Source organism: Stomoxys calcitrans, chromosome 4 (assembly GCF_963082655.1).
Source record: "Stomoxys calcitrans chromosome 4, idStoCalc2.1, whole genome shotgun sequence".
Lineage (NCBI taxonomy): Eukaryota > Metazoa > Arthropoda > Insecta > Diptera > Muscidae > Stomoxys > Stomoxys calcitrans.
In genome coordinates, this window is record NC_081555.1 from 93,023,519 (window position 1) to 93,049,605 (window position 26,087).

At 40.0% G+C, this 26,087-nt stretch overlaps 1 protein-coding gene across 4 annotated transcripts in view; it reads right to left on the reverse strand.

Moving 5' to 3' along the window:
- The window catches only part of LOC106091799 (keratin, type I cytoskeletal 9), a 558,122-nt gene extending 532,445 nt beyond the window's left edge, over nt 1-25,677 (reverse strand). The window contains exons 1-2 of one of the 4 annotated variants that reach the window (XM_059368057.1): nt 25,601-25,677; nt 24,436-24,618 (exon numbers count right to left, since the gene is read on the reverse strand). The gene's annotated coding sequence lies outside the window, so the exon portion shown is untranslated. Of the gene's footprint in view, nt 1-24,435; nt 24,619-25,537 lie in introns of all 4 variants that reach the window. The other 3 variants (XM_059368054.1, XM_059368055.1, XM_059368056.1) reach the window with 3 other exon arrangements.
- Between the last annotated feature and the right edge of the window lie 410 nt (nt 25,678-26,087).

A 26,087-nucleotide genomic window follows, 5' to 3' on the forward strand; every position in this document is an offset into this window, starting at 1 on the left:
ACTGTGCCAAGTATGGTTCGAATCGGTTCATAACCTGATATAGCTGCCATATAAACCGATCTTGGGTCTTGACTTCTAGAGCCTCTAGAGTGCGCAACTTTTATCCGGTTGGAATGAAATTTTGCACGACGTGTTTCGTTATGATATCCAACAATTGTGCCAAGTATGGTCGAAATCGGTTCATAGCCTGATATAGCTGCCATATAAACCGATCTGGGGTCTTGACTTCTTGAGCCTCTAGAGTGCGCAATTCTTATCCGATTGGAATGATAGTTTGCACGACGTGTTTCGTTATTATATCCAACAACTGTGCCAAGTATGGTTCAAATCGGTTCATAACCTAATACAGCTGTCATATAAACCGATCTTGGGTCTTGACTTCTTGAGCCTCTAGAGTGCGCAATTCTTATCCAATTTGAATGAATTTTGGCACGTAGTATTTTGTTATGATATCCAACAACTGTGCCAAATATGGTTCAAATCGGTTCATAACCTGATATAGCTGTCATATAAACCGATCTGGGGTCTTGACTTTTCGAGCCTCTAGAGTGCGCAATTCTTATCCGATTGGAATGAAATTTTGCACGACGTGTTTCGTTATTATATCCAACAACTGTGCCAAGTATGGTTCAAATCGGTTCATAACCTGATATAGCTGCCATATAAACCGATCTGGGATCTTGACTTCTTGAGCCTCCTCGGTCTATAGCCCGATACAGCTCCCATAGAAATCGATCTCTCTTTATTACTTTTTGAGCCCCCAAAGGACGCAATTCTTATTCGAATTGGCTAACATTTTACACAGGTCTCCAACATATAATTTAATTGTGGTCCGAACCGGACCATATCTTGATATCGCAGAGCAAATCTTTTCTTATATCCTTGTTTGCCTAAGAAGAGATGCCGGGAAAAGAATTCGACAAATGTGATCCATGGTGGAGGGTATATAAGATTCGGCCCGGCCGAACTTAGCACGCTCTTACTTGTTTTATTATAATTTCATTCTTTATCATATTTGTATTTCAATTTCTTTAAATACCCTCCACCATAGGATAGGGGTATACTAATTTCGTTATTCTGTTCGTAACACTTCGAAATATACGCCTAAGACCCCATACATTACATATATTCTTGATCGTCGTGACATTTTAAGTCGAGCTAGCCATGTCCGTCCATCCGTCCGTCTGTCTGTCGGAAGCACGCTAACTTTTGATGGAGTAGAGCTAGCTGCTTGAAATTTTACACAAACACTTCTTATTGGTGTTGGTCGGTTGGAATTGTCAATGGGCCAAATCGGTCCATGTTTTGATATAGCTGCCATATAAACCGATCTTGGGTCTTGACTTCTTCAGCTGTTAGAAGGCGGAATTCTTATCTGATTTGGCTGTAGTGATATAACTTATAACAACTGTGCGAAGTATGGTCCATATCGGTCCATAACCTGATATAGCTGCCATGTAAACCGATCTTGGGTCTTGACTTCTTGAGCCTCTAGAGGGCGCAATTCTCATCCAATTTGACCGAAATTTTGCACATAGTGTTTTGATATCACTTCCAACAACTGTGCGAAGTAAGGTTCAAATCGGTCCATAGCCTGATATAGCTGCTATATAAACCGATCTTGGGTCTTGACTTCTTGAGCTTCTAGAGGGCGCAATTCTCATCCGATTTGGCTCAGATTGTACAACGACTTCTCCCATGGTCTTCAACATACGTGTGCAAAATGGTCTGAATCGATCTATAGCTTGACACAGCTCCCATATAAACCGATCTCCCGATTTTGCTTCTTGAGCGTCGAATCGGATTATAACTTGATATAGCTCCTCCTCCTTCTCCGTCCATATTCATTATTCTTTGTTTGCCTAAAAAGAGATACTGCGCAAAGAACTCGACAGATGCGATCCATGGTGGAGGGTATATAAAATTCGGCTCGGCCGAACTTAGCACGCTCTTACTTGTTATACCTACTAACATAAGATAGGGGGAATATTCATTTAGTCATTCCGTTTGCAGACGATTTAACGATGTCCGTGTGTCTGTCGGTGCGTCCGACCGATCTTACGATTAAGGATCGGAAGCCCATAAAAGCTTTATTTATTACCCGGTTTCGTTGAAACTGTGGCTTGCGTAAGAGTTCTCCGGACCAAAATAAAATGAGATGATTAATCCCCGGAAGTGACTCCTTGAGTTCTAGGGGAATCAATTTTAGCATGATTTGACTAAAATTTTATACGAAGACTGATGACTTTACTAATAAAGACCCCTTAAATACCAATTTGCCGATATGACTGTCTCAGAACATAGCAGCCGCAACCAATTCCCGAAATTGTTGAAAAATACTCCAAATACGAACTGAGTTAATAAGGCCAAATTTTTAGTGGTCCGCGATTGTAATCACGCTACTGGCTTTAAAAATGAAGATAATTGGCTGAAACTTTGCACAGATGCTGTTTTTGTACATAGGCAGGACAAGTTCGAAGATAGGTTATATCGGACTATATATAGATATAGCCCATATTTATTTAGGTCGATCTTCCGATTTAAGGTTTTAAGCCCATTAGAGACCTATTTATTATCCGATTTTGCTTAAATTTGGCACAATGTCTTGCGTTAGTCTCCTCGACATTCGTAATGAGTATGGTCATGATCGGACTACATTTGGATATAGCTGACATATAGACTGAGCTCCCGATTTAGGGTCTTGAGGCAATAAAAGGCGCATTTGCTATCCGATTTCGTTGAAATTTGGCACACGGATCTATGTTCGGTTTTCCGACATCCGTTCCCTATATGGTACAGATCGGTCTATATTTGGATATAGCTGCCATATATACCGATCTCCCGATTTAAGGCCTTGGACCCGTAAATGGAGCATTTATTACCCGATTTCGCTGTAATTTTGTACAGTAGGCTGCGTTAATCCCCTCAAGAACCGTGTTCAGTATAGCCCCCATCGGCCTATATTTCGACATAGCAGACATATAGACCGATATATCGACATAGCTGACACATAGATCGATCTCCCGATTTAAGGTCTTGAGCCCATAAAAAAAGGATTTATTTTCCGATTTCGATGAAATTTGGCACAAGGACCTATGTTAAGCTATCCTACATCCTACCTCCTTATATGGTTCAGATCGGTCAATATTTTGAATATAGCTGCCTTATATACCGATCTCCCGATTTCAGTTATTGGATCCATAAAAGCCCAATTTTAGTCATTGGAGGCCACCGTAGCGCAGAGATTAGCATGTCCGCCTATGACGCTGAACGCCTGGGTTCGAATCCTGGCGAGACCATTAGAAAAAACAAAAAATTTCAGCGGTGGTTTTCCCCTCCTAGTGCTGGCAAAATTTGTGAGGTACTATGCCATGTAAAACTTCTCTCCAAAGAGGTGTCGCACTGCGGCACGCCGTTCGGACTCGGCTATAAAAAGGAGGCCCTGCACTCATTGATATGTGAGATGTTTGCCCCAGTTCCTTAGTGGAATGTTCATGGGCAAAATTTGCAATTTGCATCCATAAAAGCAGAGTTTATTACCCGATCTCGCAGAACTATAACACAGTGAGCTGTGTTAGGCCCTACGACTTCCGCATTAAATATGGCCCCGATCGTTCTAAATTTGGACATATATATTGGGTTGCCCAAAAAGTAATTGCGGATTTTTTAAAAGAAAGAAAATGCATTTTTAATAGAACTTAGAATGAACTTTAATCAAATGTACTTTTTTTAAACTTTTTCTCTAAAGCAAGCTAAAAGTAACAGCTAATAACTGACAGAAGAAAGAATGCAATTACAGAGTCACAAGCTGTGAAAAAATTTGTCAAAGCCGACTATATGAAAAATCCGCAATTACTTTTTGGGCAACCCAATATATATATATATAGCTACCGTATAAAGCGATCGCCCGTTTTAAGATATTGGACCCACAAAAGGCGCACTTATTACCTAATTTCACTAAAACCTAGGACCCCATTACGTATATATACTCTTGATCGTCTCGACATTCTGAGTCGATTTAGTCCGTCTGTCGATAGCGGTCAGACGCTTAAAGCTAGCCGCTTGAAATTTTGCCCAGATACTTAATATAGATTTAGGTCATTGGCGATTGCAAATGGGCCATATCGGTTCAGATTTGGATATAGCCTCCACATAAACCGATCTCCCGATTTGACTTCTTGAGCCCCTGGAAGCAGCAATTTTTGTCCGATTTGGGTGAAATTTTGCAGATAGTGTTATGTTATAACTTTTAACAACTGTACCAAGTACAGTCCAAATCGGTCAAAAACCTGATATAGCTTCCATATAAACCAATCTCCCGATTTTACTTCTTGAGCCCCTGGAAGCCTAAATTTTTATCCGATTTGGCTGAAATTTTGCACAAAGTGTTCTGTTACGACTTCCAACAAATGTGCTCAGTACGGTTTAAATCGGTGTATAACCTGATGTAGCTCCCATATAAACCGATCTCCTGAATTGACTTCTTTGGCCCTTGGAACCCGTAATTTGGCTGTTATTTTGTTCTGTTATGACTTTCAACATCTGTCCCAAGTACGGTTCAAATCGATCTATAGCCTGATATAGCTCCCATATTTTAGCAGAATCCATGGTGGTGGGTTCCAAAGGTTCGGCCCGACCGAACTTAGCACGCTTTTACTTATTACTTGTTAATTGTTTCCTTTACCTATAGTGGTTTAGGGAGTGAAAAGGCTCATGACATAAATATGGCCAAGTTTGACATAAAGTGAAGAAAAGTTAAAGAGCGCTAAGATCTGTAGAGAAAACCCCTTTATGTAGGGAAATCAAATAGTTGATGCTTACTATCGTGATTGCGACAAACGGAAGTACGGGGATACTATGCCCTAGAACAACAATGGGATAAGGAATATATACACCTTATAGGGTTGCAGGGTGGGTGTTTAGAGTTAAAAGACTTCCATCCCAGGAATGGAAGAATATCAAACTATTTTCCTTCGGGCCGATAAATATTGTGCCACATACAATATTCATGCATCTATTTTTATTTGCCACTTAAGCAATTAGTGCAATTCTCATTGAAATATATCTTATTCACATGTGCTATGTCATATTAAAGGCCATACTCACACAAAGTAATGCTACCCCCTATGCCATTGAATGTCGCCACAACGACAACAATGATCATGAACTTTGTTAACGATGCCAAATTAGCCAGTTGTCTAAATAAAATACTTAATTATCCCAGTAACAAGCAAACACATAAAGCAAATTGGCCAGGGTAAGAGAGTGTGAGCGGAAGACGGGGTAAAAAATACGTGTAAGCAAGATTAATGCATATCTACACAATATGTGACAGTCTGCGAGGCTTAGCAGTGAAATCCTTGCATCCATTCTTGCAACTGAGCTGTACAAGTACATATTTTTGGCAAAGTATTGTTCGTTAACTTCGAATAAGGTCAATGCAACACTAAGCCACAAATGTTTTTACCACAGACGACAATAACAAGAGCAATAAGAAAAAGTCTCAAAAAGGATGCATGTGCTAGCCGATAATAGAATAACATAAAGCAGGATTTGGGGGAAGCTACTTAAGATGGCCTTTTTTGTGGATAGAACCAGAAAAGTGCAAAGTGCGGCCGGACCAAATCGTGGATTCAACCAAAAATTTACTCATATAACTTTAATTGAAGAGCTCATGGTAATTTAACTACAGAATCTCTACCAAATCAGCCAAAAATTTAAGCTTCGAGGGGTCGTAGAAGTCTAATTGAGGATCGGGTTATATGTAAGCTACATCAAGTTACCACGTATGTTGTTGAATATCATAACAAAATACTTCGTGCAAAAATTCATTCAAATCGGGTAAGAATTGCGCACTCTAGAGGCTCAAGAAATCAAGACCCAAGATCGGTTTATATGACAGCTATATCAGGTCATGGACCGATTTGAACCGTACTTGGCACAGTTGTTGGATATCATAACAAAACACGTAGTGCAAAATTTCATTTCAATCGGATAAGAATTGCGCACTCTAGAGGCTCAAGACCCAAGATCGGTTTATATGGCAGCTATATCAAAAAATGGACCGATATGGCCCCATTTACAATACCAACCGACCTACACTAATAAGAAGTATTTGTGTAAAATTTCAAGCGGCTAGCTTTACTCCTTCGGAAGTTAGCGTGCTTTCGCCAGAAAGATGGACAGACGGACGGACATGGCAAGATCGACATAAAATGTCGCGACGATCAAGAATATATATACTTTATGGGGTCTCAGACGAATATTTCGAGTGGTTATAAACAGAATGACGAAATTAGTATATCTGCCATCCTATGGTGAAGGGTATAATAAAAGTCGGTGTAATCACGGAATTAATTGATTCAATTAATTATTTAAATGAAACTGCTTCATCAGAGCATTGCTGCTACCAATCACAGTTTTAGAAAAAGGTGATTGAAAATATTTTCAATTAAAAAAATTGCATATTTGATTAAAAAATTTATTGAAAATTCTTGAAATTTCCAATTAATTTTTAAATTGGTCCAATTAAAAACATGATTGGATTTTTGTAATTTTCATTGAATTTTGTATTGATCCAACTAAAAAAAAATTTTTCAAATTTCAAAAATACCCAATTAATTTTTTTAATGGATCAATTAAAAATTTAATTGAGAATATGCAAATCTTTTATGTAAAAATTTGTGTTTGTAGGTTTGATTGTGTGTTCCTTAAAGACTCACATTTTCACAGATGGTGCATAATGATCCCGTGGTGAAAAAAGGGTACTACATTTTTTTGATATCTGAAGGGGTAGCGGACGCTCCCCCTTACCCTAATTCTCAGAAACTCCAGATCTCGAAGATGGGTGGTGTGATTTAAGCGAATTTTTTTTTGTGCTCTCATATAGTACCATAAAAATTTAAATTTGTTATCCAAATTTCGGATCGGGTACCTAGGGGGGCCGCCCCACCCTAAAACCTACCAAGTATATACATACACCAATCACCACAATATGGGACTCAAATGAAAGATATTTAAGATTAGAAAACGTATCTGATATCCAATTGTCGGACCAAGTGTATGGGGGACCACCCCAACCCCTGAAACACCCCTAAATCGGAGATATTTACCAACCATGGCAATATGGGACTCAAATGAAAGGTATTTGCGAGTCAAATACGAATCTGATATTCAAATGTGGGACAAAGTTTCTGGGGGTCCACCTTTTCCCCAAAACACTCCCCACACAGGACTAATTTACTGACCCTGGCAATATGGGGCTTAAATAAAAGGTATTTGATTGTAGAATACGAATGTAATATCCAGATGTGGGACCACGTGTTTGAGGGGCCGCCCCGAGAACATCCCCCAAAGAAGACAAATTTACGACCATAGCAATATGGGGCTCAAATGAAAGGTCTTTGGTAGTAAAACACGAATCTGATATCAATGTTCGGGAAAAGTGACTATGGTTCGGGACCATGTGTTTGAGGAACGCCTCATCCTGTAAACTCCCCTCAAAACCAATGGCAATATGGGGTTAAAATAAATGCTATTTGAGAGAAGAGCACGATGCTGACATATTTTCAGGGCCAAGTGTTTGGGGGACCGCCTCACCCCCGAAAATATCATGAAATCAGACATCATGAGAATATCGGGCTGAAATAAAGTTTTTTACGAATGGAGTACACCTTACATTCAAACTTAAATTCGTAGACCAATGAAGATCAGATAGGATTCATATAAAGGCACTTGTATTGATAAACTGTTAGTCAAGCGAAATTCCATTTTCGTAGCATGGCATCTCACTAAAAGCTCTTTCATTGTCGAAAATGAATATTCCAAGGAAAATGTTGTTCCATATAAAGTTAAAGAAGACGCAGCGGAGCGGGCCCGGTCCAGCTAGTATTTTATACAGATTGAGCGGTCTTGTTGATTTAGTATCTTTTGTTGATATATTCAGCACAATAGGCCTTAGCTGAGTTAAAATTCAAGGCCCTTACATTCGTTTAATACTTATCTAATAAAATTATTTTGCCCTTGCCATGGTCGTGAAGATGCGGTCGTGCGAACAAAAATATGTCTACTTCAAATACTGCATTAGATGGCAGACATTATGCCTAGTGCAGATGTTGGAACTAGGCGTGTGAGAAGAAAATTATACCAAAGTTTATTGTACAAAATGGGGATGAAGAAAACAAAACTTAGCAGTAGAAATAAGGCCAGAAGAAGTTTTGCTGCTGCTCCTGCTGGTGGTGATGATGATGATGACACTCTCAAACATTGCAAAATAAATAAAATTCTAAAAAGAGATTTTTTCCTGATTCGTTTATTCTATAGTTTTTGTGTGAAAATCCATGAAAATCTAGAGCGGTAGCAATTTGGCTACTGAAATATACCAGCTGAAGCTGTATTTTCTTTTTTTTTTTTGTTACAGTAGAACATGCCGTGTCAACAGAAAATGTGGTAAAACCTACATCACTCGTATGCAGCAGCTTAATAATGTCGGTGACAGGCTGCAGTACAAGTAGAAGTTGTAGTCCTACGACTTTCAGTACCAGTATGCTGTCATTTGTTCATATGAGAATGGGAACATCATTACATCATCCTTTGTAAACAGAAAAGATAATGAACTTAAGTGTGGCTAAACATGAGCTTGGAAAAATTAATTTTTTAAAGAGCATATGGATTTGGGCTTCTTGTGAAGTATGTAGGCAAAGAAATTTTGTTGAAAGGATAGCTAGCATAAAACATTTTTCATTTGAATATGTTTTCTAGCCTGCCAAAGTTTTATGTGTTGTCAAGAACAGCATGATGAAAGTTATAAAACTCAGAAACGCCTGAAGGAAAATTGTTTGCAACTAAGAAGGTTTTGGTATATACCATTTTCATTTTGTAAATCACCATCTAGGCCTTATAAACTCTGTTTTTAATCAGAAATTAAATTTACTTCTGAGGCATAGGAAATGCGATTTTCAATGTTCACAATATTGAACATTATTAACAGGTTAGGGAGATACAAACATTTTAAGTTTAATTAAATGGAAGTTGTACTGGTAAGAAATAATTCGTTTGCCCGTGGCGAGTCATAACAGAAGTGAAAAATGCCGAATTTCTGTTAGATCAGGTGAGAAATGCGTCTTGCACCTCTCGGTAACTCCCATCTCTGCATTGTGTCAGCATGTTTTTGTATTCTGCTCTTCATAGTGCTTACTCCTCAGTCCGCAGTACGAAGAGCAGAATACAAAAACATGCTGAAACAATGCAGAGATGGGAGTTACCAAGAGCTCCAAGACGCAATTCTCACCTGATCTGGCTGAAATTCGACACTTTTCACTTCTGTTATGGCTCGGCATACAGACTTCTGTTATGACTCGGACCTGGGATCTCCCTGATTGTTGGGCTGATCGCCTGAGCTATGTTTTCGTATAAAAGCAATGACCACTTGGCCGCGCTGAGGGCAAACACGGTCCTCACGGAATGGAAGAAGGGGATCATGGGCATTACATTGCTAAATGCAAAAAATAAAGTGATGGCAAGACTTCTTCTGCAGCGTATTTCATCTGCACTTGACAGCATTTTGAGGAAGGAACAGGCAGATTTCCGGCCAGGACGTTCTTGTACTGACCACATTAACATCCTAGACATAATCATTGAACTGTCTGCAGAACTTAAATCAAACCCATACATTTTATTCTTTGACTTCGAGCGAGCTTTTAACACAGTTTCGCGAAGTTCAATGTGGAGCACGCTGGTGAATAAGGGAATCCCTTAAACAACTCCTTACATTAATTAGGGAGCTGTATAGGAATGCATCGTTTTCACGGGAAGCTTAGGTGAAAGCTACCGGGAGCGTCCGTAGGTTGCGGATAGTGGAAAGCTCCGTTTTTGTGCGGAGTAGCTGCTAATGCGGCCGCGGGCAGTCAGCGATTTTCGAGAGGAGAATCTCAGTGAGGAGTCAGGTGGCACTGGCTCTTAATTAAATACTGAGTGCCAATGATACTGGAAATGACAAGGTGAGTTATTGGCGCCTTCAAATAACCAAACGGCCAACAGCAGCGTCTGTTCCCAAGTTCGGGGCGGCTGGAGACAACCGTCGGATCTTGGAGCTAGCGGCTCGCCACAACGAGGGATATGCAATCCCACAAAATCCTTGCGGTTGGGGCGCTGGGCCAGTAACCCGCACCCGGAAAACTATGAGAACTACTATGAGAAATAAAAGAATTATAAAAACGGACACCCCCCCCCCCCCCTCATCGTTGACGACCCACGCAAACGAAAAAAGGACCATGATTTGCGGATCTGCACCTGGAATGTCCGCACCCTTTATAAAGAAGGTGCAGTATACGTGCAGGCGGATGTATTAGAGAATTACAAGGCAGATATTACCGCCTTACAGCAAATGCGATGGACTGGGTCAACTTCAAACGGTGTCGAACTATACTACAGCTGCCATAACACGAGGCATGAATAGGGCTGTGGATTTGTGGTTAGTCGGAGACTGAAACACCTTGTTTCCAGCTTTACTCCGGTGGATGGGAGGCCAGTCACAATCCGCAAAAAAGCCAAATTCTTCAACATTAGCCTTATTTGTGCCCATGCCCCGACAGAAGACAAGGACGAGCAGACCAAAGACATTTTCCACGACCATCTAACGAGAGAATATGATCGCTGCCCCGCCTATGGTATTAAAATCGTTTTGGGAGCTTTTAATGGGAAGATAGGGAAGGAAGACATTTTTGGACCAACAGTCGAAAAGTTTAGCCTTTACTAGATAACGTCCAGTAATGGGTTGAGGCTGATAGATTTCGCCGCGGCAAAAAACATGGTAGTTAGTAGGTATCGGGAGAAAAGGAGAGAGGAGAAACGTCTATTCCGCAGAAAGAAAAAGGAAATGGAAAGACATGAGTGTGAGCGAATTGGAATGTACAGGAGTCAGAATGAAATCCGGAAATTCTACAAAAGAATTAAACATAAAACCAATAGCGTTGGTGCAGGCACATACTCCTGCAGAGACAAAGATGGAAATCTGGTAACTGACACAGATAACATGCTGAGGATATGGAAAGAACATTTTACCCAACTGCTAGTGTCCGATGTTGGCGGCGAAGAGGATACCGCAGAACCAATCCCTGATGATAGTATAGAATATTTACCTCCTAGTCAGGATGAGGTCCAAGTAGCAGTGACCCGGGTAATGAACAACAAGGCAGCAGGAGCCGACGAGTTACCCGCTGAACTATTTAAGACTGAAGGCGACACGCTGATAAAGCGTATACATCAGCTTATCTGCGCAATCTGACTAGAAGAACGCATACCCGAGGATTGGAACCTCAGCATACTATGTACCGTACACAAGAAAGGAGACAAGACGGAATGTGCCAACTACAGAAGAATAAGTCTCCTCCCCATCGCATACAAAATACTCTCGAGCGTACTGTGTGAAAGATTAAAACCTCAAGTCAATGCGATAATTGGGTCCTATAAATGCGGCTTTAGACCTGGTAAATCCTCCCTGGACCAGATATTCACACTGCGCCAAATCCTGGAAAAGACCCGAGAAGGACAAATCAACACCTACCACCCCTTTGTTGACTACAAAGCCGCCTTCGATACTCCTTAACGTTCAAAGGTATTTCAAGCCATGTCTGAGTTTGGTATCCCTGCAAAATTAATAAGACTCTGCAGGATGACACTTGCTGATACGCGTTTCTCAGTAAGAATAGGAAAGAATCTCTCCGAACCATTTAATACCAAACGAGGTTTCAGACAAGGAGACAGCCTATAGTGTCATCTCTTTAATATCCTGCTGGAGAAGATTATACGAAATGCAGAAGTGAATAGATATGGCACACTAATCACAAGAGAGCACATGCTACTCGCCTATGCCGACGACATCGATATCATAGGTCGCTCACCGGAAGTAGTAACTGCAGCCTTTGAAAAAATCGAAAGTCATTGAAAATGGGTCTGGCAGTAAATGGAGATAAGACGAAATGGATGGTTTCAACTCCCAACAAGCCTTGCACAACCGAGCAGATAAAGAAAATGGAGAAAGTTGGGAACCACTTTATCTACCTCGGCACCGCCAGAACCGAAACGAATGACACCTGTTTTGAGTTTAAGGGAAGAATAATACTGGCAAACAGATGCTACTTTGGACTAAGTAAGCAGTTTAGAAAGGAGGCCAGCAGTCGAGAGACGAAGATTACACTTTACAAGACATTGATACTACACGTGCTGTTATATGGTTCTGAATCATGGGTATTTGTGAAAACAGATGAGGTAGTACTTGGAGTATTTGAGAGAAAGATTTTTCGTAAAATATATGTCGCCTATATTCTCCATTAACGCAAACTGGCGTTAATGGAGGATATAGGCGACGTATGAACCACAAGCTGTATGACGGCGATAGCATAGTTACACGCATCAAAATACAACCGATACGTTGGCTAGGTCATGTTGTCAGAAAGGATAAAGAAGCTTTAGCTCCAGGTACACGCAAACCGAAAAGACCAAAAGCCCGATGGAAAGATCAAGTGGTGGGAGACACCTCGAAACTTGGTGTCAGAGATTTTAGAATGAGCGCAGAAGATCGAGGCGCTTGGAACGCTATTCTACGTTCGGCTAGTGGAACAAATATTCTAAAGTAAGTATTGGAATGCTAAAGTTTCAGTTCGTTTCAATGGAAAAGAAAACCGACCTTTCGGTATCGATAAAGGAGTGAATCAGGGTTGCATCATGTCACCGACGCTTTTTTTAATTTTATTGCACTCCGCATTAGAAGCAACGAATGGTGAGGCACAATGTGGCATACGTTGGGCTATTAACGACTTCCTCGGAGTCATCGACTAGGCGGATGATTTATGCCTCTTTGCGCATCGCTTCGAGCACATAAAGGCGAAACTGGAATGACTGAATGGAAATGCTGCCAAAGTAGGCCGGATGATAAACATAACAGAGATCAAATTGATGAGGATAGGAACATCAAATCTGATTCCGCTCACTATAAACTAGCATGTCATTGATGCAGTGACATCTAACATAATACAAAAGCCAGAATCTTCAACAGAAGTGTGATATCTATTTTATTACATGGTTGTACAACTTGAAGCTCGATACAAGCGACTACCCGCAAACTCCAACTTTATATAACTCGCTGCCTAGGACAAATACTTCGGATTTTCTGGCCAAACTGTGTTTCAAATGAAGAATTACCCAAAATAAGAACAAACACTTCCCCTGTTGATGTAGAAATTCGGAAGAGAAAATGGACTAGAATCGAAGAAGAACGACCTATCGCAATGCAGAATTTTTGGTTTATCGAAAAATTGTATAAAGCGACGAAGCTCATTTTTGGCCCAATGGACACGTAAATAAGTACAAATGTCGATTTAGGCTAGATCAACCAGAAGCATTGCAAGAGCTACCAATGCATCCAGAAGTAGCCACAGTTTGGTGCTGTTTATGGGCTGGTGGCATCATTGGACCGTACTTCCTCAAAGATGATGCGAATCGTAACGTAACTGTGAATGGTGACCGCTTCCGTGAGATGATATCCAACTTTTTTTGCCCAAAATGCAAGAGCTTGACTTACATGACATGTGGTTTCAACAAGACGGTGCCACATGCCACAAAGCACGCGTAACAATTGACAATGGAAAGACATCATTGAAGCATTTTTTCGTGGGATATCCGCTGTAATATTGGAAAGAGTATGCCAAAACTGGACTAGGCGGGTGGACCATTTGAGGCGCAAACAAGGTGGACCTTTGCATGAAAGAGGCGAGTTCGGTGAACATTGCAAGAGCTACCAGTGCACCCAGAAAATGTTACAGTTTGGTGCGGTTTATGGGCTGGTGGCATCATTGGACCGTACTTCCTCAAAGATGATGCGACTCGTAACGTAACTGTGAATGGTGAGGGCTTCCCTGAGATTATATCCAACTTTTTTTGGGCAAAATGCAAGAGCTTGACTTACATGACATGTGGTTTCAACAAAATTGTGCTACACAGCACGCCTAACAATGGACTTTTTGAGAGGCAAGTTCGGTGAACTTTTTATTTCACGTTTGGGACCGGGTCAATTGGCCGCCCAGATCGAACGATTTAACGTCTTAAGACTATTTTTTGAGGGGCTATGTTAAAGCGCATTTCTATAAGACAAGTCTGCCTTAATTGACGCATTAGAAGACAAACTTGAAGCATTTATTCGTAAGATTCCCGAAATTTTGGAAAGAGTATTCCAAAATTAGACTAAGCGGATAAACCATTTGAGGCGAAGTCACGGTCAACATTTGCATGAAGTAATCTTCAAACTATATGGACCGTACTATCGATTCATATAAGGATTTCAAGCATTTTTCTGAATTTGATGTGTTTTTTTTTGCGAAAAACTTTCCAATAGCTCTTAAAAAAACACACTTTATATATAATATATATAAAGGTGATATGGCGAAGGTATTATGCCCCCATCCTTTAGTAGACAATCTCCAATCTTCAATGGAGGGCGAAGCTATTATGCCCCCATCCTTTAGTAGACAATGACCCCCATCCTTTAGTAGACAATGCCCCCCATCCTTTACTAAAAATCTCCATTAGAGTACCAACTGTTGAAAACTTCAATTTTCATTACATTTTTTTCTACGACTGGTAGACTGCAGACGTTTTCCTCGCCACACAGTGATCCAAACTAAAATTGCCTACCAAAAAAAAAAACCTTGAAATCTTCAATTATTTGGTAAATAAGCCAATTAAACTGGCAAGAGCTCTTAAAATTGAAACACAAATTTTGTTAAGCTTTAAATGCACTTTCCTAAAAATCAACAGTGGAGAAGAAAAAATCGTATATTTGTTTAATTTGTTTTTTTTTTTTTTCATTGTGTTGTTTAACCATCCTTGCCACAAACACACAGGCACATTAGGATTCAATGCAGAGTCGGAGTCCTTTTTAGTGGCGTTGCTTTGTTTGTCCATTACTTCTACTGCCACTATTATGGCTGCGATAACCACCACAAATACGACTAGGCCCTGGCATTATCAACGTCAGCTGTTAACCATAACAGTGGTTGAGTTAAGAGGAAAAAATTCTAGCAAAACTCAATTTCCACAGAATTTTTGACTGGAATAAATTTTGAACAAGTAAAATCTCGGCCGTGCCACTAGTCTCATAAATTAAATTAAACACATTTTGTAAAAATCCAGGGAATGTGAACAAATTGTGAACCTTAAACTGCTTTCACGAATTATGGTCCGATCTGGACCAAACTCGGTACAAACGTCAAGGAATCCAACAAAATTCACTGTTCCGAATATACCCCGTCTTCGAACTTGCCTATGATAGAAAATTATCGGTGCAAAGTTTCAACTCAACGAAGGAAAGCAGCCGAAAGGCACGGAGCGCCTTCAGGTTGATGTTCGGCAGGAGCTGGGAAGCTAACCCAAGGATGATTCATTAGAGGTTCACATCCACTGTGAGACCAGTGCTGATACATGATGCACTGGTATGGTGGAAAGCGGTGTAAGATCTTCTGAATTCGCTTTTGCTCAAGAAAAGATTGAGAGGCGTTTGCTGTGTTTGACGAGGATGAGACCTCGGTTTTCATTGATGTTGGATTAAGGGAAGGGATGGCGGTGCTGAAGGCCTTGCCTACGAGGACAGTGCGGTCGATGTCCGTGCCAGATTACTTAGAATCCCTGAATAAACTCTGGGCTCATGATATAACTTCGGCTTGGGTTTTCATACAGTTTAGTGTTCCGGGGAATGAGAAGATGGACGAATATGCCATGAAAGATATGACGAGTGAACAAGTCCCCGGTCTTGCATATTTGCAAATTGGGCCGAGTGTCGAATCGTTGGTAAGGTAGAAACCGATTTACCAAGGCATTCTGGCTTACCGTCAACCGAAGGAAGACGAAGGAGTTGCTGTCAGAGACGTAGACAGGAATAGAAGATCCTATAGGTCATGAACGGGACACATAGAACTATGAGCATACATATGCATTATCGGTGTGGCAGGTGATAGCATGTGTAGGGCATGTGGGGAAGATGATGAGACATGGGAGAATTGTCTATGTTATTGTCTGGCTTTCGCGGCTAAAAGACACCGGTACTTAGGTGGAGACACAATGCCAGACATGAACCAACTTAGTTTTTTCTTTTTCGAGGTTACTTTTCAGTTTTTGGATCGCACAACAAGCCGATTACTGGCTTAGGTGTATGTCCATGGTGGCATCGTACGGATAAATATTTGCTCCCGCTTTTCAACCTAACCTAACCTTATCATATCCATAGTTATAACAAAATATGGGTCGATCTTGATCCAATCTGGTTCAGGAGCCGAAAAGCCTGATACCAGTAACAGTTTCAAATTAATTAAAAAGACTTTTACGGGCCAAAGTTTCAAAATCTGCAGATCGGTCAATACGGTACCTACATCCAAACATGGTCGATTTAGACTATATTCGGTTTGGATAACGAAGGGCCTAGACCAACTCACTGGTCCAATCAGGCCTACCACAACTCACCATTTCAGCAAAATCGGGTAATAACGACTTTTATGGGCCTAAAATTCCAAATCAACAGATCGGTCATTTAGCTACCTTTAACCAAAAATGGTCCTATTTAGAATATATTCAGTTCGGACACCGGTGGCTTTGTCTAACCAGAGAGCCTAAACAGGCCGATCGGTCTATATGGCAGCTATATCGAAATATGGTCCGGTCCAACTCACCGTTTTAAATTTCAGCGTAATCGGATAATAAATGCGGCTTTAACGGTTAGTCGCGATTTTCTCGTGAATCGTGTGTGTTTCATGAGTATCTTGAGAGTCGTTAGTATCTCGGGAGTCGTAAGTGTCTCGTAGGTCGTGAGTATCTCGTGAGTGGGTCGTGAGTCGTAATTTTCTCTTGAATCGTGATTACTATCACTCGCCCTCACGCACAAAGAATTTTAATTTAATAACGGGGGGTGGGCTATCGAACCCGAGTCACCGATTTCGCTGAAATTTGAAATATTGAGTAGTTTTAGGCCTCTTGAAATCTGGCCTAAATATGGTTCGGATTGGACTATATTTAGATATAGCTGCCATACAGACCGATCTTCCGATAAAGGGTCTTAAGCCCAAAAAAGCTTTTTTATTACCCAATTTCGCAAAAATTTAAAACGGTGAGTAGTTTTAGGCCTCCCGGCATCTGGCCCAAATATGGTTCGTATTGGACTGTATTTAGATATAGCTGCCATATACACCGATCTGCCGATAAAGGGTCCGAAGCCCATAAAAGCTTAATTTTTTAACCGATTTCGCTAAAATTTTAAACATTGAGTAGTTTTAGGCATCTTGACATCAGGCCCAAGTATGGTTCGGATTGGACTATATTTAGATATAGTTGCCATATAGACCGATTTGCAGTTTAAGGGTCTGGAACGCATAAAAGCTGATTTTATTACCGAATTTCTCGGAAATTTGAATCAGCGAGTTGTTTTGAGGCACCCGCCATCTGATCCGAATATGGTAAAGATCGAACTGTATTTAGATATAGCTGTCGTATAGACCGATATGCCGATTAAGGATCTGAAGCTCATAAGAGTTTTATTTATTACCCGATTTCATTGAAATGTTAAATAGTGAGTTGTTTTAATTCTCCGACCCAAATATGAGTCACATCAGACTATATAACTATAGCTGTCATATAGACCAATCTTCCAATTTAGGGTCTTAACCCCATGAGTCCTCAGGACTTGAATAAAATATGATCGAGACCAGCCTTTTTAAAGATATAATTATGGATATAGTAGTGAAGTTATAATAAAATAGGAAATACTATATACTATTGTTTGATTTGGTCCAGATCGGTCCAGATTTGGTTATAGGTGCCATATAGCACGATCTCTCAATTTAAAATTTTGGCCCTTTAAAAAGCTCATTTATTATCCGATTTCGTTGAAATTTGACGCAGCGACTTATGTTAGGCTTTTCGACATGCGGGTCCCATATGGTTCAGATCGGTTTTATTGGGATATAGCTGCCAACATTTTGTTCTACAAAAATGAACAGTGACTTATATTTATTTGACCACTCAATGTTCGTGCCAAATTTGAGTGCATAAGTTATCCAGTTTTCATCGGATTGTGAAGAAAGGGGGTTTACATATATACTTTAGGTGGTCAGTATCCAAAGTTCGACCCAGCCGAACTTAATGCCTTTTTACTTGTTTTGCTTTATTTATGGCACAACGAATACAGCAAATAAATCCAAATAAGCTCTGAAAGAGTTTGAATTTGAATTACTAAGGTCTGACTCTTACGGTTACCAACTATTCAAGAACAAAATGAAGCCTACTTCCAAAAAAATCAACTCAAAAGGAGTCCATTTTCATGCTTTACCACTGTGCCCTGAGCATGTTTTTTTCTATTTCATATGGCCTGCCGACATTCACAAAACCCAGAACAGTTGCACCATGAGGCGAGTTGCATGGTAGAATTTCAAGGTCCCCTTGCTGTGTGCATTAAGAGGATCTCTGTTTCTAGCAATTTGGTAGTTGTACTGGCATTTTGTTTTGGCTTTTTTTTTTTGGGTAAATAAAGACAATAATGCAGTTAAGAATAAATTAAGAAAATAAAACTCGAAATAAATATTTGCAATTTGTTGAGCACACAATCATAATCACACAGGCACAAATCGCAAAAACACACACACACACAAACACAGAGATGAGATGAGTGCATGCTGCATAGGATGTCTGTCAGCAGACCGAGAAACTAGGATGGCATGGTGGCAGACTTTGTGTATTGGTTGTGTGAGCAGTAGCAGAAGCCGAAGCAGCCACCACATTTGTTTGTAGTGGTGCGTTGCGGCAGTATGCTTTTGTGCACTTGTGGTAGCGGCATTGGTACATACACTTTACAATTGTTTTTGTAGTTCAGTTGTAGTTGCTCTTGTGTTTTTGGTTGTGTGTTTTAGAGTCAAATCCAAGTTTATTTCTTTATTTCCTTTGTGCAACGAATAACGACATCAGCCCAGGCATACACAACAGAATATTTAAGTTCCTTTTGAGAATATTAAAAGGAATTGTTTTAGTGTTTTTCTCATGCCTCCCTCCATCACTACTCCTCATCCTTCTCCTGCTTTTCCCTTTAGACGCATTTCTCCAGTTAATAATTCTAAAAGGCTTTCTGCCTGTAGTTAAGTGGTATATCCCCTGAAGACACTTTATTATCGTTCGTAATGGTTAAAGAGAATCCTAGAACTGACTGTACCATTAATGTGAGAACTTTGCAGACAGTACGATAGCAATGAAAACGAGATATGTATGCAAAATTCTTAAGGGATTCCTGGGTTTTATTGTACACATGAATTGTGTTAAAGATAAATGCATAAATTGGTAGAAATTGATGAAAATAATTGTGATAATGTACTCTGCATTGGCAAAAAAGACCAAAACACGATAAAAAGTTTCAATTAAATTTTCTATAAAAACAAATTTCAATGAAAATTTCCATAATATGTGTTTTTTATGAAATCACATAGGTACAAAGTTAACATACGATTACAATTTTCGTAGAAAAATCCATTTTCAAATAAAATTTTATATTTTCTCCAAAGAAAAAGTAGCAGTTCAGTTTTCTAAAGCCACTAAAGCCTTCATTTAATAAAATATTCCTTAATGACAAAATTTGAATAAAATTTTCTCCAAAAATTTGAATAAAATTTTTTCCAAAGACAAAATTTTCTTCAAAAACAAAAATTTCCGATCTATGATATGTGGCTGTTGTTGTCGTAGCCCCATTTGTATGTGAATGTGGTGATCCTCGTCAAGTTCCTGTAGGTGACAACGTGGCGTCAGAAGAGGTTGTCACTGGTATGCATTCCTTGGAGGTTATTGGGGATATTTTGTCTGAGCCGAGAATCCTTTGGGCGATAAGAAGTTTCATCTCCTTTAAGTCGCCAGGCCCTGATGATGTATCACCGGTTGAATTACAAGCTGTGTCTGACAGACTGGTTCCTTGACTTAAGGAGATATACTCTGCTTGTATCAGCATGCCATATATACCTGTGGGATGGAATAACTCGAAGGTCATTATCATTTCGAAACCAGGAAACCCCTACCACACGAAGGCGAAAGATGTTCGTCCTATTAGTCTATCATCCTTTATGCTAAAGACTCTTGAGAGGTTGAAAGTATATATTTCAGGGTAAAGATCCCTGGCAAAACCAGTGAAACAGCCCTTCACGACCTAGTCGACTACATTAAGGGTTCATCGGAGGCTTTGAGGGAAATTCGGTCTGAGCCGAGAATCCTTTGGGCGATAAGAAGTTTCATCTCCTTTAAGTCGCCTGGCCTTGATGATATATCACCGGTTGAATTTCAAGCTGTGTATGATAGACGGGTTCCTTGACTTAGGGAGATATACTCTGCTTGTATCAGCATGCCATATATACCTGTGGTCATTTTCATTCCGAAATCAGAAAAACCCTACCACACGAAGGCGAAATATTTTCGTCCTATTAGTTTGCCATCCTTTATGCTGAAGACTCCTGAGAGGTTGATAGAAACATAATTTAGGGCAAAGATCCCTGGAGATTGCCTGTCGCTGCAGCAGCATACATAAAGTAAAGGCAAAACCACTGAAACAGCCCTTCACGACCTAGTCGGCTACATGAAGGGTTCGTCGGAGGCTTTGAGGGAAATTCGGTCTGAGCCGAGAATCCTTTGGGCGATAAGAAGTTTCGATTCGTTTAAGTCGCCAGGCCCTGATCATATATCACCGGTTGAATTACAAGTTGTGTCTGAAAGACTGGTTCTCTGGCTTAGGGAGATATACTCTACTTGTATTAGAATGTCATATATACCTCTGGGATGGAGGGACACGAAGGTCATTTTCATTTCGACAGCAGGGAAACTCTACCACACGAAGGCGAAAGCTTTTCGTCCTATTTTAGTCTGTCGTCCTTTTTGCTGAAGACACTTGAGAGGTTGAAAGAAACATACCTTAGGGCAAAGATACCTGGAGATCGGTTGTGACGGCAGCAGCATGCATATAGTAAAGGCAAATCCATTGAAACAGCCCTTCACGACCTAGTCGGCTATATAGAGTGTTCCCTCGCTGTCAAGGAATAAACAATGGTAGCATTTCTTGACATTGAAGGTGCTTTCAATAATGTACAAACGACGTCCATCATGAAGGAGTTGGAGTTTCTAGGCACCAACTCTACCGTAAGAAAGTCTATCAATAACTTACTTACAAAAAGATGCATTACGGCAGGCTTAGGATCTGTGGATCTAAAAATATGGGGTAGCAGAGGAACACCTCAAAGAGGTGTACTCTACATTGGAATATATGCATTAACAATATATTATTATCTCTGGAAGAGAAAGGCGTAAAAGGTGTTGCGTATGCTGATGATGTGGCAATTGCGGTTAGGGAAAAGTTTACCAGCACCCTAAAAGATACACTTCAGGAAGCACTAAGTGCAACATCAAAGTGGGCTATCGAAAGTGGTCAAGGTATAAATCCGTGAAAGACAGAAGTAGTTCTATTCGGCAGGTGATATAAGTTGCCTACAGTGGCACCTGTCTAATTGGAAGGAGAGAATGGTTGTTGTTGTTGTTGTAGCAGTTTATTGTGTTCTATCTTTCTTCTGCTTGATTCTGTTGAGTGTCAAGACACATAAACTCTGCGACTAAGATGGGGTGCGTCCACAGGGATCTGGGTCTGAGTCGAGGAGGCTGGCCGGGCAGTTAAACAGGTGACGTGTATCGTGCGGTCCCTTCTTACAATCGGGACATACGTCTTCCACGTCGGCATTAATCCGTGCTCTGTAGCAGTTGAGGCAGCTGCATCTGCCGGAACGTAATTGAGCCAGAACTACTCTGGTTTTCCGGGGGAGGTCAATTTCTTCAGGTGCAATGGGAGGCGGTCGTTCTCCAAGGACTACATTCACCCGGTAGCCACTTACCGCATCTGCTACCGTGACTGCAAGAATGTTGCCTGGACCTGCTTGATATGCCGCTAGATCTAGAGGTTCTCTCTTGTAGCGCTAAACCTCACGCTCTAGGTCATATAGATCTACCTTAAGGCTATATGGTTACATGCTATATGGTGTTGTGGTCTGGTGGACGTCGCTTCAAAAGTCCAACTACTGCTCAATGCTTAACCAGATCCAAAGGATGGCTTGTTTGTACATCATAGCCGCACTGAGGACGACACCATCCGATGCACTGAATTTAATGCTACAACTTATGCCTCTGGACATTGTTGCAGCGACTACTGCCGTGAGGTTAAGGGAGCTTTCTCATTGGACATGTGGTGGCTGCGGACACTGTCTTATTCTTGATACAATATCCGATGTTTCAGGCAATGTGGATTACACCCCACCCCAGTCGCGATTTTGATAAAAACTACTGTACCACTATTCCTGATAGAACCGATTGGAACTACGATATCCCTGGTAACAGAAGTAACATAGACTTCTATATGGATGGTTCCAAACTAAATGACCAGGTGGGCTTTGGGGTGTACTCTAAAGATCTAGAACTGGTCGTATAGAAAAGGTTACCCGACCACTACAGTGTGTATCAATCAGAGATCTTTGCAATTAAGGAAGTGGTGGAATGGCTAAGATTGACATAGATATCTTCTCAGACAGCCCGGCTGCCATTTAATCCCTGGAGAATGTGTGTTCTGGACACAAAAGCCGCCATCGACTGTCGCAGATCTCTTAACGAGTTTGATGAACAGTTCAAAATTCACTTGTTTTGGGTGCCGGGCCACAGAGATATCCCTGGGAATTGTAAAGCGAACGAGCTTGCGAGACTAGGAACTACCCAACACATTCCAGGGATACTGGAATCTGTGGGTATGCCTCTAGAGACATGTTAGCTAAGTTTTCAGGACCAGGACCGAAGGACAACGAATGATAGATGGTCAAAGATAGATGTTTAAAAATAATTAAAATGTTCAAAAATTGACCCAAAAGGGTATGGTGGTAAAAGGACCCCAAAAAAAAAAATTTTTACACGCGTGCCTTAAAAAAAAGTCAAAAATTCCCTGTTTTCCCTCAAAGGAAAAACGGTTTCGGGTACTGGGTTCTGCAAAAACTGTTTATAAATTTCGGTTCACTATTGTCCTAGGCTTTTGTTCTATAACATGACTGGTATTTTATGATTACCAGTTTTCGTACTCCACTTTATGGTTCCCTAAAAAACATAAAAAAATGGCCAAATTTTTTCCCACAACCATCGCATATCCGTATATGACAAAAATTAGTAAAGATTAACATATTAAATCCTTAAGAAAATTTATTCTCTTTGCATAAACTCTCAGCCCCCTACACCGACCCCAAGGCTGACATTAAACAACAAAGATGTGATGAATAACAAACCAATAAAGAGAGAGAGAGAAGAACAAAATCATTGTTATTCAAAAGCCATTAGACCACGTTCATTGTACGACATAAAAAAAAAGAAAACCAAACACAACACACCATGTTTACACCGTTGTATATAGCGCTCTCGCTGTGGCCCCTACCCCACAGCTCTCTTTGCATCGTCAGCATAGCTGCAAACAAAAACAACACTTCACACCGTTTAATGATTGTCATAATTTTTGTTTAACACAATTTGTTTCACAAGTGCTGCCGAAGCACCATCACCACCAATTCTAAAGCAACGACAACAAAAGGGATGCAAGGAAGAAGACGAAAATCAAAAAAGAATCAGATGGGTTGTTTGGAAGCCCTATGCCCCCCCCCCATTTCCCTCCTTCCATATTACTCAAAACAGAAACAAAACACAGCAAGCAAGCCAAGCTTCTTCGTTGTACAATGTACATATTATGACGTGATGGTTGTTACAACAGCAGCAGCAGTGGTAAAGCAAACGTAGGTCTCATAAAACACCAAACGTGTATGCAGAGAGGGGGACATGAGTCTGCAGAACCAAGGGTAGGAGAGATAATAACCCATAACAGCGCCAAAAACAGCAGCAGCAACAATAACAAAAACAATTCACATAAAAGGCATTTATATGAATGGGGAAGAAAAATGAAGCAAAGTGGAGAAAAAAAAACACCAAGAATGGTCTAAAATACTACACAACACGCCACTATCAGAAAACGATAGAGGCTGTGGTGTGGCCGACATAGGCGAGGGTAAAGGAAAAAAAACAAAGCAATGTAAAGTAATACTGACCTGACCTACTCTAAAGCCGAGCATACGAAGAATGCTGGCTCCGCTGGAGTTTTTTACACAGTTTGCTGCACTGCTCCCAAAATGTCACCAAACTCTCACTAACACTCACACTTGGCCGTCCGTCGTCTCACAAAAATGAAAAATGTGCAAAGAATTTATAATATTTTTTTTTTTGGCTTTGCTGAATTCATACAATTGTTGTGGTTTTGTTTGTTGTTGTTATTTTATGTGCAGTTACGTTTATTGGTTTTTTTTTGCTCACCTCTTGATTTTGCTGATGTTGTTGTAATGCGGCGCTTTTTTTTTGTAGCGTCCAGTTTTACTGCGATGTAGTTTAGCTTCTCGATTTGATTAACAAAGAAGAGAACAGCAATAATGCATCACCATTGAAAGTTAACGGTTTCTTGGGATTTTATGAAAGAACGATTTTGTTTTTAGTTTAACACTAAAGGCGTTGAAGAAAAATTTAGGATTTAATAGGAAAATTTAACACAAACACTTGGCCCGTCTTTTAACACCGAACTTTAAACGAAAGGCAAACGAAAAAAACACAAAACTCCCAATGCCGGAAAAGGGTTTAACAAAAATGTCTTGGGCTTATTAGGAAAAACAACAAACAGAGGAAAGAAAATGTGTGAAGACAAAAAGATGTGAAGATTAAAAAAAAAAATTAAAATATCAACAAAGATTTGTCAACAGAATCAAGATAAAATCTGAATAAAATAAGGAAATTTAATATGCAAAACAGAAGCTCTTCAATGGAGCCGAATAAAAACAAAGCAAAGGGTGTTGAACAGCCGGCCAAAAATTATGAGCGGGGAATACACACACACAGATTCTTTCTATTTAGAGTTTCATTAATATGTATATGAAGTTAAATTAAAAGACAAAAGAACTTTTTGTTTCACTTTTATGGAACAGCAGGCGTCACAGAATTTTGCAAAAAATATTTTTTTTCTATTTATTTTAAACATTTGACATGATGTCATTTGCGGTGGTTTCCCTTAAAAATTTAATTTATGGGTTTTCCTTATTAACAAAATTCTTTAGAACTTTTTTTTCACACATTTGTTTGTTTTAACAATTCTCTTTATTTCAGCACATAATCCTTTTCTTTGTTGCTTTTCTTTTTTTTTTCTTAATAAGACAAATGTGAATTTATGCCATTTTAAAATTTAATTTTCAAAATTTGCCCATGAAGGAACACGTCATATTTCAAAGTCATCACTAAATTATTTCAAACGAGCACAAACAACACGGCATCTACATATATGTATGTACAAAGATACGTGTTTTTCGTTTTCTTAATTGAGACTTTGTAAGACAAACGGTGTCAGTTTTGTTTTGTTCTTCTTAGCACACACTATACGTAAAAAACACGCACACACAGAGTAGACGTTGATATCCGTTTCAAAACACGAACCAACCTTGCGTCACGAATATAAGTTGCTAACTGAATGTTTTGGAGCTCTTTGGCTCCACTCAAGGTATTTTGGGCTGCAAATAACAGCCAACAAACTGGTTTTCGAATGTAGGCATAGATGCCAGAGAGCAACAACAACCATCTTATTGAATGGGGAGAGTGCGAGTATCATAACATTAATAACCCCCTCAATATAAAAGGCAGTGGCAGTGACGCTCTCTCTCTCTGCCTCTGTTAGACTAACATTGTTCTCCTATTTACTTTTGAATTGAATGGGCCTGTGGTTGACTTTGCACATCTCTCTTCATGGATTATTGTATTTACCCCGTGAGGAGAGTTGGGTGGGGGATGCTGTTGGCTTGTGTTTTGATTTTTGCCTTTGCCATGGAATGCAAAACAAAAGTTGAAATTACTTTAGTGTAGTTTCAAGTTCAACATGTGGTTGTTTTTGCCTTATTTTTTTTTTTCTTTTCTTTTTGGAGATTTTTGGA